Source organism: Canis lupus, chromosome 36 (genome assembly GCF_011100685.1).
Source record: "Canis lupus familiaris isolate Mischka breed German Shepherd chromosome 36, alternate assembly UU_Cfam_GSD_1.0, whole genome shotgun sequence".
NCBI lineage: Eukaryota > Metazoa > Chordata > Mammalia > Carnivora > Canidae > Canis > Canis lupus.
Window position 1 is genome coordinate 1318862 of NC_049257.1, and position 14216 is coordinate 1333077.

The following is a 14216-nucleotide window of genomic DNA, read 5'->3' on the forward strand; positions in this document are numbered from 1 at the left end:
TTAGATGTCCCTAGGATGACACTTAAGTGATACTAAAAGTATAATCCATAAGAGAAAAAAATAATGAATTGAATGTCATATAAATTAAAATCTTCTGCTTTTTAAAAATATTAAGAGAATAAGAGATAAGCAAAAGATTGGAAGAAAACATTTTCAAATAATAAATCTGATAAAGGAATTATACACAGAATATAAAAAGAACTTTCAGCCTCACTAATTAGAGAACAAAAAGCCCTCGAAAAAATTTGAACAGACCTTTTACCAAATAAGATATATGGATAGCAAAGCTCAATATCAACTGTTACATCATATTAAAAGTACTCAGTCATATACCCTAGAAACCTATTAGGATTATTAAAGTTAAAAAGATTGATCATACCAAGTATAAGATAGTATAGGATATGGAGGAACTGGAACTCTCATGAACTGCTGATAGCAACGACTTTGGAAAATATTTTTGGCAGCTGCTTAAAAATATATAGCTACCATATTATCCAACCATTCTCCTCCTAGGTATTTATCAAAGAGAATTTAAATATTTATACAAATGCTTGTACAAAAGTGTTCAAAAAAGCCTTGTTTTATAGCTCCAGACTAGAAATAACCCACACACTCATCGACAGATGGCTAGATAAGCAACTTATGGTATATTCATCAAAGAAAATATTACTTAGCAATAAAAAGTAAGATATTATTGATACACACAAAATTGCAAATGAATCTCCCCCAAATTATGGCATATGTAAGGAATCAGACAAAAAAGAGCATATACTCTATGATTCCATTTATATAAAATACAAATTAATTTATATGGACTGACAATAGACTAGTGGTGTCTGGGGAGAAGGTCAGGAGAGATAAGAGGGAGGTATGGGTCATAAGGAAATTTTTGGAGTTGGTTGATATGTTAATTAGCTTCTCTGTGGTGATGATTCCTTGGGTGTGTACATATGTTAAAACAGCAAGTTGCACACATAAATGTGCACACTTTTTCCTATGTAAATTAAACATCATAAAGCTCTTTAAAAACAAGAGTAAGGGCTTGTCACCAGCTATATATGAGTAGTGAGTTTACTGTCCTAAGTATCTGCTCAAATACTTGAGTATGCAGTGGTGCATCTATCTTAAAAAGAAAAAGAACAACAATAAAAACAGGAGGAGAAACAGGGTAGTTGGCAGTCATGAATGAATGAATGAATGAATCCCAAGTCTACTCATCCCTGGCAGAGTCCATTTGAGAGCAAGGAGCCGAGGGAAGGGTGCTAAGGTGGCAAGGCAAGGTGGTATCTTGCCTTCACTGGTACTAGTTCTATAGCTTTGGGCAAGGCAATTCACATTTTTTTAGACCTAGTTTTTTCACCTCAAAGAGAAGAACAAGGATATCTACTCTGACATATAAAATTTTTGATGATGATTAAATATGATAATTCCATTAAATCACTCTATAAGCTGTGAAATACCACATGAATGTGAATGGTAAAAAAAAACAGGTAACTGATTTACTGATGGATCAGTGAGAAGGAGGCAGCATTGGCCATATTAGAAAATGAATTTATAAAAAAAAAAAAAAAAAAAAAAAAAAAAAGAAAATGAATTTATTATTTTTTGCATTACTCTATTTGAAAACTCTTGTCAAATCCCTCTTCCCTTTTCTGCGTGTAAATTCTAAGGTATCTGCGATACCTTAGAATTTCCACACATTCTCAGGAATAAATACTAATCTCATTTTTCAATATATAAAAATATTAGTTCAATCTAAATAAAATCCTCACTTTCTCATTTGATTGAAAGCTTGCATTCCCGCACACCCAGCCCAGGCCTGGTGGGCTTGGAAGCCTGCAGGGAAGAGGGGCCATGAAAGATTGCTTCACTGTGGATCTGTACCGTCTTTTCTGCTAGCTAATTGCCTCTCTCAGACCTCCAGTTTCAAGCTGAGGGTTGACCAATTCTAACTTGAATGGTGCTCTCTAAATTTGTCTTTGGAGTTCTCTCTGTGAGATGCCCAAACACTACCTTTCTCATGTGGTGATTTTTGTGACTACTTTGAAGTTCCACCCTGTGACCTCCCATAGCACCCTTGCTCTTCACAGGTGACACCTTCTTCCAGATGGCTGCTTATGACTTCTTCAGCTCTTGGCTACTATTGTAAAAAGACACTCTGTTGAGTTGACTTTGGCCATTGAATTAAGCCTTGTGTGTGGGCTTCCTTTCAAGGTAATTCCATTCTAACTCAGTTCTGTAGGTCCGATAGGTGGCTCTTGGAAACAAGCACCTCTGCTATGTCATTGGTAGAAGAATGGCTTGTTCCCATTGCAGATTTCTGTTTCTCTTCTTATAGAGGCAGCGCCAGCCAGGCTTTGACCATATGCTACTGTTTACATATGAGGAAGATACTAGTTGTTGTGGGCACCCAACTTCCAAGTTCTCAAAGTTCTCAAAGTCCACTCAAGAGGACTGAGAAAGACAGAAAGTTCTACCTTTTCTGAGCAAAGGGGCAAGGGAAAAAATGCAGTCCTTTAATTATCTTTGCAAAGAAGTTTTCCCAGGCATTCTCCCTTTTGGTGTTTCGCAGCCTTTCTTTCTGTAGCCTGGAGGTGGAGAGAGGGCTAGCCTTTGATGGATGCTTTAGAAAGTGAGGGTTCTTTGGCACATCCTGTTCTTTATTTACCTCAGTCTGAAATCCCAAACAGAAGAGTCTTGTTTTTACTTCCTATTAAATAGCCTAAGTTTGATCAAAGAATGCAGCAGAAAAAAATACAAGAAATGATATGTTGAAAAGATACGTTGATGTACTTTTTAGGTCCTGGTAATGAAGCAGTGAAACTGTATCTTTTCATTAGCTCAGTTGTTGGAAATAAATAAATCCTCTCTTTGCATACCATAATCATTTGTAAACCAGAATATTATATAAGGACTATTGAGTACATAATTGTTTTCTATTCCAGAATATAAAATGGAAGGAGATTAATGTTTATGGGAAGAGATGTACACTAGTAATTGTTAATAGTGACATGCTCTTATGCTCTTTTTAATAAAAAAGGAGAATGACTCCATTGCTTTAATTTTGAGACTAATCCTGGGCAGTAAAGTCCTTATCTTGAAAGTTAAAAAATGTCATTATAATTTTGCTTGTTCTAGTTATGGCTTTTTAAAGAGCATGGAATAATGGAGGTCAATGTCAACATCAATAATCACCATTAAATAAGAACATTCCTCTTTCCTATTCTCTTCATGTGCCATAAAGTTTTCTTATGAATTTAGTACACTTAGAGAGGCATACCTCTGATTGGAAGGAATGATTTATGTCCAATGTCTCAAAATCATTACTGTATATACATAACCTTTAATAAATTTAGTTAACAAAACAGAATGACCATGTTTATATATTTATTGGTAAATACTTCAAAAACATAGGCATTCTCCTGCCTTAATTATGCATGACAGAAATAATATCTAGGATCACTTTATGTTTAATAGTTAAATTTTAGCTGTTATTCTTCAAATCTGCTAATGTGAAAATTGTGATTTGTTTACTTGCATTGCTAGTCCTCCAGGAAGAAATGTTTATAGTTCAGTTACTAAAAAACTGTCATTCTGTATTCTTAGGAGGCCACCTGTTGTCAGACAAGTAATTCTAGGAGGATAAAACATATGCTGAAAAAAAGTGGCACCCAAACAGCATATTTGTTTTGTATTTTTCACAAATTAAGTTACATGATATTAACATCTAATAGCTCTGATTTCATACAGGGAGTGTTGTAATGTCTTGACATATGTATAAAAAAGTCAAACAGGAAATTAGAGAGGATGTCACACATGGTGGTAAATATTTTGTATCTGGATCCAGAGTTGGATCACATACCCTAAAACTGCTTGTCTCTACATCCTAAAAATATGTCAGTAGGTTACATAGTATTGTGATTCACTTGGCCAGGGAACAGTTAGGTAGGTAAAACTGACTCAATATTTTAAAATGCTTTCTAAAAAAATTAAGAATGACAAGCTTGAGATTTATTTTATTTTTGGAGTGTTAACAATGATTAAACCTGTGCTTTAAAATAATTAGATTATTAGAGGCACCTGGGTGGCTCAGAAAGTTAGGTGTCTGATTCTGAATTTTGGCCTAGGATCCTGAGATCAAGCCCTGTGGTGGGCTAAGCACTCCGTGGTGAGTCTGTTTGAGATCCTCTCTCTCTCTCTCTCCCTCTCTCTGCTCTTCTCATCTGACTCACAAGATGCATAGAATCTTCCTGAATCTCAGAGTTTGTTTGAAAGAATAACGTTCCTTGGTAGTGATCTATCACATTTATTAGAGTTCAAAGCACAGGGCAGTAAAAGTGTGAACTCCAGGTTAGAGATCTGTGGACACGATGTATTTATTTATTTACTTTATAAGCTTTGAACTCTTAAAAAGTTTAGGATGAGACTTTCAGTCCAAAGTGACTGCCAAGAAAAATAGTTTAGGAAGTCATTATTAAAAAAAAAAAAAGAAAAGGAAGTCATTATTAAGACCTAAAAATAAAGAATGCAAACAAATAAATAAAAACTTTTCTAGCTGTGCTGATGATGACCAAAAATTATATGAAGCATCAGGCTTTAATATATTAAATTCTAAGTTTTGCTTGATAAACATATGCATGATATTTCTCCAGACACACACGAAAATGGATTGTAGCATATGGTAACTTGGCTTTCATGATAATGTTTTTTAATAAATACTTACAGATTTTATTTCCTAAAATTTAAAGTATTTGTATAAGCTAAGAAAAAGTGCATAACTTAGGGAAAAGTATTAATACCCATAATACATAATAAATCCTATAGATAATAATACGATCTTTCAAGTGCAAAATAGGTAAAATAATTCAAATGTAATAGGCAAAATATAAATAGGAGATTATAAAAATTATGTAGGAATGCCTGAGTGGCTCAGTGGTTGGGCTCCTGCCTTCAGCTCAAGTCATGATCCCAGGATTCAGGACCGAGTCTCACATTGGGCAACCTGTGGGGGGGAGTCTGCTTCTCCCTCTGTCTGTGTCTCTGCCCCCGTCTTTCTCTCTGTGTCTCTCATGAATAAATAAATAAATAAATCTTTAAAAAAATTGAAATATAACTGATCAATAATTTGAAAACGTTCAGTTTTGCTAATAGTCAAATAAATAAAAATAAAAATACTGATAAAACTTATCAGCTGTCATATTGGTAAAATTTGTAAAAGTCTGAGGTAACCAATATGAAGACTCTTACACTACTCAAGGGATTGTCAACTGATGCTACTTTTTAAAAAAGAATAATTTTTGGGCAGCCTGGGTGGCTCAACCTTTTAGCGCTGCCTTCAGCCCAGGATGTGAAATGAACCTGGAGACCCGGGATCGAGTCCCACATCAGGCTCCCTGCATGGAGCCTGCTTCTCTCTCTGCCTGTACCTGTGTCTCTTTCTCTCTGTGTCTCAAATAAATAAATAAATAAATAAATAAATAAATAAATAAATAAATAAAATCTTAAAAAAAAAAAGAATAATTTTGGGAGAAGCTAGAATGGTGACAGATTAGGAGGACTTTAGACTTGTCTCTTTCCTCCAACATAGCTAAGTAACTCTCAAATCGTTCTAAATACCCCATAAATCCACCTAAAGACAGACAGAACAAACTCCACAACTGAAAGGAGAGAAGAAGCCATATCAAAGAAGGTGGAGGAATTCAGAGCATGGTTTGGGGAGAAATGGATCACAATGCTATGGTCACAGGGAATGGTGAGAGAGAGGAACATGGAGGAATCGCACAAGAACACTTCACCAAAGTCACTGGCTCGGAAAATAAGAGGGGATGGTTTTTATGAGTTCTTATAACCAGAGGAGCTTGAAGCCTAGAGTTTTAGAGGTTGGTGGACTTGGCTGCAATAGACCCTCAGGGTGCTGCCCTGCTCCTGGATAGAAGACAAGCAAACAACTTGGGTGCAAGGGTTCACAGATGGTATGGAAACAGAGATCTGTGGAACATCTAGGGCACACAGTGGGAGATTCTTCTTCTTTTTGGAACACATTCCTAAGGTGTGGCATTCACAGAGATGCCTCTCTGGGGACAAAGAAGCCAGCTGGCACCATTTCTCACCCCCACAGAGCCACCTGTGGCAAGCAGCTCAGTTCTGACACTGGCTGCCTAACCTGCTAACACCAGGTCCCATACCCCAGGACTTTGGCATGGCTGTCGCTCTTGATCAAAGTTGCCTCAATCCTAGCACAACAAGGTCCTCCCCCTAAGAGACCAGCAGAAACCCCTGCCCATACCACATGTCCCAACCAGAGAGTTCTGCAGGGTTTCAGTTCTAGTGGAAGGAGTATCAGGTCTCATTAACAAGCAGACCAGAGCACACCTAGTCAAAATTCATCTCACTCTGGCCAAGGGTCAAATACTGCCCATTGCAGGTAAGAAGAGCTTCTGCAGACTACTGGCCTGAAGGACAGAGCAGCCAAAACTCAACAGCAGAGCACACAGGACACACACCAGAGACACACCCTGAAGTATCAGGCCCTGGACACTCCATTACTTCTTCATAAAGCCATTACTCTCAGGAGCAGAAAACATAATGGGTTTTTCTAACATAGAGAAGACAGAGACTTAGAGAAGACAGAGACTTAGACAAAATGCCAAGAGAGTAGAATTCATCCCAAATGAAAGAATAAGATAAGATCACAGCCAGACATCTAAGCAAAACAGGTATAAGTAATATGCCTGATGGAGAATTTAAAGCAACAATCATAATGATACACATGGGGCTTGAGAGAAGAATGACTTCAGGAAGGACCTTACTGCAGAGATAAAGGAGCTTAAAAAGAATCAGTCAGAAGTGAAAAGTGCAATAACTGAGATTCAAAAGCGACTTGAGGGGATCCCTGGGTGGCGCAGTGGTTTGGCGCCTGCCTTTGGCCCAGGGTGCGATCCTGGAGATCCGAGATCGAATCCCACGTCGGGCTCCTGGTGCATGGAGCCTGCTTCTGCCTTTGCCTGTGTCTCTGCCTCTCTCTCTCTCTCTCTCTCTCTCTGTGACTATCATAAATAAATAAAAATTTAAAAAAAAATTAAAAAAAAACAAAAAAAACAAAAGCGACTTGATGCAATGAACACAAAAATGGAAGAATCAGGGCAATGAATAAGTGATATATAAGATAAAATAACAGAAAATAATGAAACAGAATAAAAGAAAGAATTATGGGACACAAGAATAGACTTAGGGAAGTCAATGACACCATCAAAAGTAATAACATTTGCACTATAGGAGTCCCAAAAGAAGATGAGAAAGAAAACGGGGCAGAAAATTTATTTGAGAAAATCTGGGGAAGGAAACAGACATCCAGATCCAAGAGGCAGAGAGAACTCCCATCAAAATCAACAAAAGCAGGCCTACACCAAGATATATTTTAATTAAATTTGCAAATTATGGAGATAAAGAAAAATTCTTAAAAAGAGCAAGACAAAAGAAGTCGAAGTCCCTAACCTACAAAGGAAGACCCATGAGGCTAACTGCAGATTTCTCAACAGAAACTTGACAGGCTAAAAGGGAGCAGCATGATATATTCAATGTGCTGAATGACAAAAATCTGCCGCCAAGAATACTCTGTCCAGCAAGGCTATCATTCAGAATAGAAGGTGAGATAAAGAGTTTCCCAAACAAAAACAAAAGGCGTTCATGACCACTAATGGTGGTCAACCTTGCAAGAATATGAAAGGGGACACTGAGTAGAAAGGAATGACCAAAGTGACAAAGATAAGAAAAGAACAGAGAAAATCTCCAGAAACATGACAAAACAAGTAATAAAATGTCACTAAATACATATCAATCAATAATTACTATGAATGTAAACAGACTAAATGTTCCAGTCAAAAGACATAGGATGTCTGATTGGATTAAAAAAACGAGACTCATCTATATTCTGCCTACAAGAGATTCATTTTAGACCTAAAGACACCTGCAGATTGAAAGTGAGGGAATGGAGAAATATTTATCGTGCAAATGGATGTCAAAAGAAAGCTAGGGTAGCAATTCTTATATTGGACAAATTAGACTTTAAACCAAAGACTGTAACAAGAGATGAAGAAGTGTACTATATCAAAATAAAGGGGGCAATCCAACAGGAAATCTAATAATTGTAAATGTTTAGCACCCAACATGGGAGCACCCAAGTATATAAAACAATAACAAACACAAAGGAAGTCATTGATAATAATTCCATAATAGTAGGGGACTTTAACACCCCACTTACATCAATGGACAGTTCTTCTAAGCAGAAAATCAATTCGGAAATAATGGCTTTGAATGGCACACTGGACAAGATGGACAGATATATTCAGAACATTCCATCCTAAAGCAGCAGAATACACATTCTTTTTATATGCACACAGGACATTTTCCAGAATAGATCACATACTGAGTCACAAAACAGACCTTAACAAGTACAAAAAGATTGAGATCACACCCTGCATATTTTCTGACCACAATGCTATGAAACTTGAAATCAACCACAAGAAAAACTTTGGAAAGACCACACATACATGGGGGCTAAGCAATATGCTAATAAACAATGAATGGGTCAACTGGGAAATGAAAAAAGAGATTAAAGGATACATGGAAACAAATGTAAATGAAAACACAACAGTCCAAAACCTTTGGCTTGCAGGTGGTCCTAAGAGGGAAATATATAGCAATATAGGCCTATCTTAAGCAATTAAAGTCTCAAAAACCTTACCTTATAGCTAAAGGAGCTAGAAAAAGAAGAAAAAAATGAAACCTAAAGCCAGCAGAAGAGGAGAAATAATCAAGATTAGAGTAGAAATAAATAATACAGAACTAAATAAATTAAAAAAAAGAACAAATTAATGAAAGCAGAAGCTAGTTCTTTGGAAAAAATTAATAAAGTTGATAACCCCCTAGCCAGACTTATCAAAAAGAAAAGAGAAAGGACTCAAATAAATAAAATCACTAATGAGAGAGGAGAGATCACAACCCACACCATAGAAATACAAACAATTATAAGAGAATATTATGATAAGCTGCATGCCAACAAATTGGACAAAGACAAGGATTTATTCCTGGGCTGCAAGGATGATGCAGTATTCACTAACTGATCAGCATGCTATACCATATCAATAAAAGAAAGATTAAGAACCATATGATCATTTCAATAGATGCAGAACAAGCATCTGACAAAATACAATGTTCACTCATGATAAAAACCCTCAACAAAGTAGGGTTACAGTGAACATACATCAACATAATAAAGGCCATATACAAAACCCCATAGCTAATATCCTCAATGGGGAAAAACTGGGAGCTTTTCCTCTCTGGTCAGGAACAAGACAGGGATGTTTACTCTCACTACTGCTATTTAACATAGTATTGGACATCCTAGCTTCAGCAATCAGATAACAAAAAGAAAAAATGACATCCACATTGGCAAAGAGGAAGTCAAATTTTCACTATTTGCAGATGACTCTATATGGAAAACTTGAAAGGCTTCACCAGAAAATTGCTAGAACAGATACACAGATTCAGTAAAATCATAGGATACAAAATCAATGTATGGAAATCTGTTGCATTTCTATGCACCAATAATGAAGCAGCAGAAAGAAAAATCAAGGAACTGATCTCATTTACGATTGCACCAAAAACCTTAAGATACCTAGGAATAAACCTAACCAAAGAGTTTGTAAAAGGTATAGAATGCATAAAATATTGGTTAAAGAAATTGAAGGTGACGCAAAGATATGGAACAACATTCTATGCTCATGGACTGGAAGAAAAAGTATTGTCAAGATATCTGTATTACCCAAAGCAATATACACATTTAATGCAATCCTTATCAAAATCCCACCAGCATTTTTCGCAGAGCCAGAACAATCCAAACATTTGTATGGAACTACAGAGGAGCCGGAATAGCCAAAGCAACCTTGAAAAAGCAAGCAAAACAAAGCTGGAGGCATCACAATTCCAGACTTCAAGTTATATTACAAAGCTGTAATGACCAAGACAGTATGACACTGGCACAAAAAGAGGCAAAAGAAATGAGCACACAATTATATGATCAATTAATCTTCAACAAAGCAGGAAGATTCCTTCTGCACAGTGAAAGATACAATCAACAAACCTAAAAGGCATTCTGTGGAATGGGAGAAGATATTTGCAAACAACGTGATAATGGCTCAGTATTCACAAAGTATAAAGAGCCTATAAAACTCAACACTCGGAAAACAATCCAATTTAAAAATGGGCAGAAGACATAAGCAGATGTTTTTCTGAAGAAGACGTATAGATGGCCAACAGACACATGAAAAGATGCTCATCATCTCTCATCACCAGGGAAGTACAGATCAAAACTACAACGAAAAAAAAAACTACAACGAGATATCACCTTACACCCATCAGAATGGCTAAAATTTACAACACATGAAACACAGGATATGGTGAGGATGTGGAGAAAGGAAAATTCTCTTACACTGTTGGTGGGAATACAAACAGCTGCAGCCACTCTGGAAAACAGTGTGGAGACTCCTCAAAAAGTTAAAAATAGAACTACCCTATGATCTAGCAATTGCATTACTAGGTAGTTAGCCAAGGAATACAAAAATACTAACTCAAAGGACACATGCACCCTGATTTTTATAGTAGCATTGTCAACAATAGCCAAATTATGGAAAGAGCCCAAATGTCCATTGATTGATAAATATATAAAAAAAATCCGTGGTATGTATGTGTATGTGTGTGTGTGTGTGTGTGTGTACCTATGTATAGTGAAATCTTACTCAGCCATAAAAGGAATGAAATCTTGCCATTTGCAGTGACATGGATGGAGCTACAGTGTATTGTGCTAAGTGAAATACCATATGATTTCACTCATATGTGGAAATTACGAAAAGAAACAAACATGGGGGGAAAGAGAGAGGAAAACCAAGTACCAGACTCTTATCTATAGAGAATAAACTGATGGTCACCAGAGGGAAGGTGAGTGGGGGGATGGGTTAAACAGGTAATGGAGATTAAGGGCGGCACTTGTGATGAGCACTGGGTGTTGTATATGTATTGAATCACTAAATTCTACACCTGAAACTAACATTATACTCCATGTTATCTAACTGGAATTTAAATAAAAACCAAAAAAAAAAAAAAAAAAAAAACATAAAAAAAAGCAATTTGGCAATGTAGGTCAAGTTTACTCTTAAATGTATACCAAGGAAGTTATCCTTCACGGTATTCATATTAGGATGTAAGTCTGCAATGATATGGGTTCAGGACACTTATTGTAGTGCAATAATGGCAAAATAAAAGGACAGAAATATTTATTCATAAAAAAATTATTCCTTTCATAATATGGCTCCATGCAATGGACTACCCATAGCCATTAAAGTAATGGCATAGATCTTCACATCCTGACACTAAGATATGTTCATAATTTATTATTAAGAGAAGAGTGCATGTTACAAAATAACATGCTTAGTATAATCTCAATTTTTGAAAATTAAAATGATATAAGTGCTAGATATGGAGATAGCCCCTCTAAAAACTAATCATGTAGCTTAATGGTGGTTGTTCTGAAAGTAAAATTGTTAAGGACAAGTTTGGGAATGGTTTCAATTTCTGTTTTAGTTTAAGCACTTCTGTATTATACAAATAATCCTATATAGTTGTACATCAAAAGAGGAATTTTCATATTAAACTAATTTTGGGGGCAGCCTGGGTGGCTCAGTGGTTTAGCGCCGCCTTCAGGCCAGGGCGTGATCCTGGAGTCCTGGGATGGAGGCCCACATCTGGCTCCCTGCATGGAGCCTGCTTCTTCCTCTGCCTGTGTCTCTGCCTCTCTCTCTCTCTCTCTCTCTCTCTCTCTCTGTGTGTGTGTGTTTCTCATGAGTAAATAAATTTTTTTAGAAAATCTTAGAAAAAGAGTAAACTAATTTTGGAATTCCCTCTTGGCTATTTTCCATTTCATACTGTCCTTTCTGTATGCTTCTGTCTGAAAAGCTACATTCCTAAAGTCATTCAAACATTTTCCTTATACTGCTTCTTTGAAAAGGCAAGCAGAGTTACTTACTGATATATTTGGAAATGTCTAATATCTGAAACTTTGATTTTCAATCCCCCAGGATGGTAACATAGAATGTAGAGACAAGGCAAGGTCAATTCTCCAAAAATCAATTTTTGCATGGCTAACAATGGTGCTAAACTGACCCTGGAGAAAAAGCAAGAAAACAGAGAAGGTCATAGGTGTTATCATTTCTTAGATTTATGAGCTTTTGAGCCTTGTTCAGCCAGTCTGGATGGATAAAGTGCTATTCCTGGCAATTTCCATCTGAGGATGCAACCACCGCTAGGTATAGTAAACCCACCAGGGTCATTTCCTTACACCTTCCTTATTTTACCAAGCAAGCCCATAGCCATATGGGCTTATGCCATAGCATAAGCCTACCTGCACAAAGAAAATTCGGTTGAGTTCTCATGGTCAGACATCCAGTGGGGCTGAGTTTAACAGCTGATTCTTCCAAGTAACAGCTCTGTGAATTGAACAAGCTATGGAACCTCTCAGGTTCTGCACCCGATCTGAAAAATGACAATAAGACACCTACTTTATAGAGTTATTGTGAAGGTTAAGTAAGATAACACATGCAAAGTCCTTATCACAGTGCCTGCACAGAATAACAGTCAAAATATTGGGTCTTAGTATTAATGCACAGTGCATCAGTCTTAATGCATTAATGGATTGTCTTAGTATTCATATACAGTATTATTATGTAAATATTAGTGTAATGGGACTTAAAGTGTGCTTACCAAATATTTTAGTGTCTACATAAATCCCTAGAAATCTTGTTGAAATTCAGATTATTATTGATTGGGTCTAGTGACGACCCAGAAATCTAAGGTCCTCATGTCAAGTAGCAAATAATTAAGGGATATTAACAATGAGGCGACTAAAGAAAAATTTCCTTCCTTAAGTCCAAAAATAGTGTCTGAAATCTCACAGTATAAATTTTAGGTTAATTGTCCCTAGGAGGTGTAGATTAGTTTTTACCAAAGATTTTACCATGGAGTCTTATGAACTAATTAGCATTGAGTTCATCAGATTAGGCAGTCTTCACTAAAATGTGGTTTTTAATAAAATGAGACAGAGAAAAGTTATGTTTACATTAGAATTTGAAAAAAGTGAAGATCTAGAACACAGATGGCTGTCTAGGTGGAAGGGCCAGCCTGTGTGTCAAAATGACATCAGTGTCCTCATGGTCTGGGACTCTGATGTTGTAAAGAAATAAGGGGCACTGTTAGATAATGGAAATGTGTTGGAGACAAATTACCCTTGCAAATTGAGCACAGAGAGAACCTTGAAAAAATGTAAGCATGATACAGTGGGAGTTAAATTTTTTTAAAATCCTAGTGGCATTTTTCCTTAAAGATGATAATTATTGTACAATTTTTTTAAACCTTTGGAATATGGACTCCTTCTTTGGTTTAAAATACTGAATATAAAACAATTGTTGATTGACCTATTTTCATGCTGGAGAAACTTATCTAATTGCCTGCATAATGAAAACTAAGAAATACAAGTAATTAAAACAGTATTCAAAATGCTTAGTGCTGCTTTATTTCTCAAAAGCCTTGTATCTACAAACAACCTCAATTCAGTTTCTCAAAACCAAGTTTAGATCCACCATGAATGGTTACCCTCAACTGAGTTGAGTAGATACCATGATTTTCTGGGATGTTCAGCATCAGCCCCCTTAAGGGCAGTTCTACTGAGGTACTGGTTGTCACATTACAAAGCTAGTTCGAGGAGTGAGAAATGTATTTTCCTTGGTTTTGCCTATATTACACACCTCAGAACAACCTTGGGTTTCTCTGGCTTTTCTGTCAGGAGAGAATTGTAGTTGCAACAGAAGCGCCAATGTCTGAGCATGAGACTAGCATTAAAACCATGACAGAAAATGATTTAATGTTCCTGTGGCATTAGTGTCATCTATACAATGTATTTTTAAGAGGTAAATTTTAATTTAAAAAAATTTAAAGGATGGGATGCCTGGGTGGCTCAGCGGTTGAGTGTCTGCCTTGGGCTCAGGGTGTGACCCCAGGGTCCTGGGATTGAGTCCTTCATCAAGCGCCCCACAGGAAGCCTGCTTCTCCCTCTGCCTATGTCTCTGCCTCTCATGAATAAATGGGTAAAATCTTAAAAAAGAAAAATT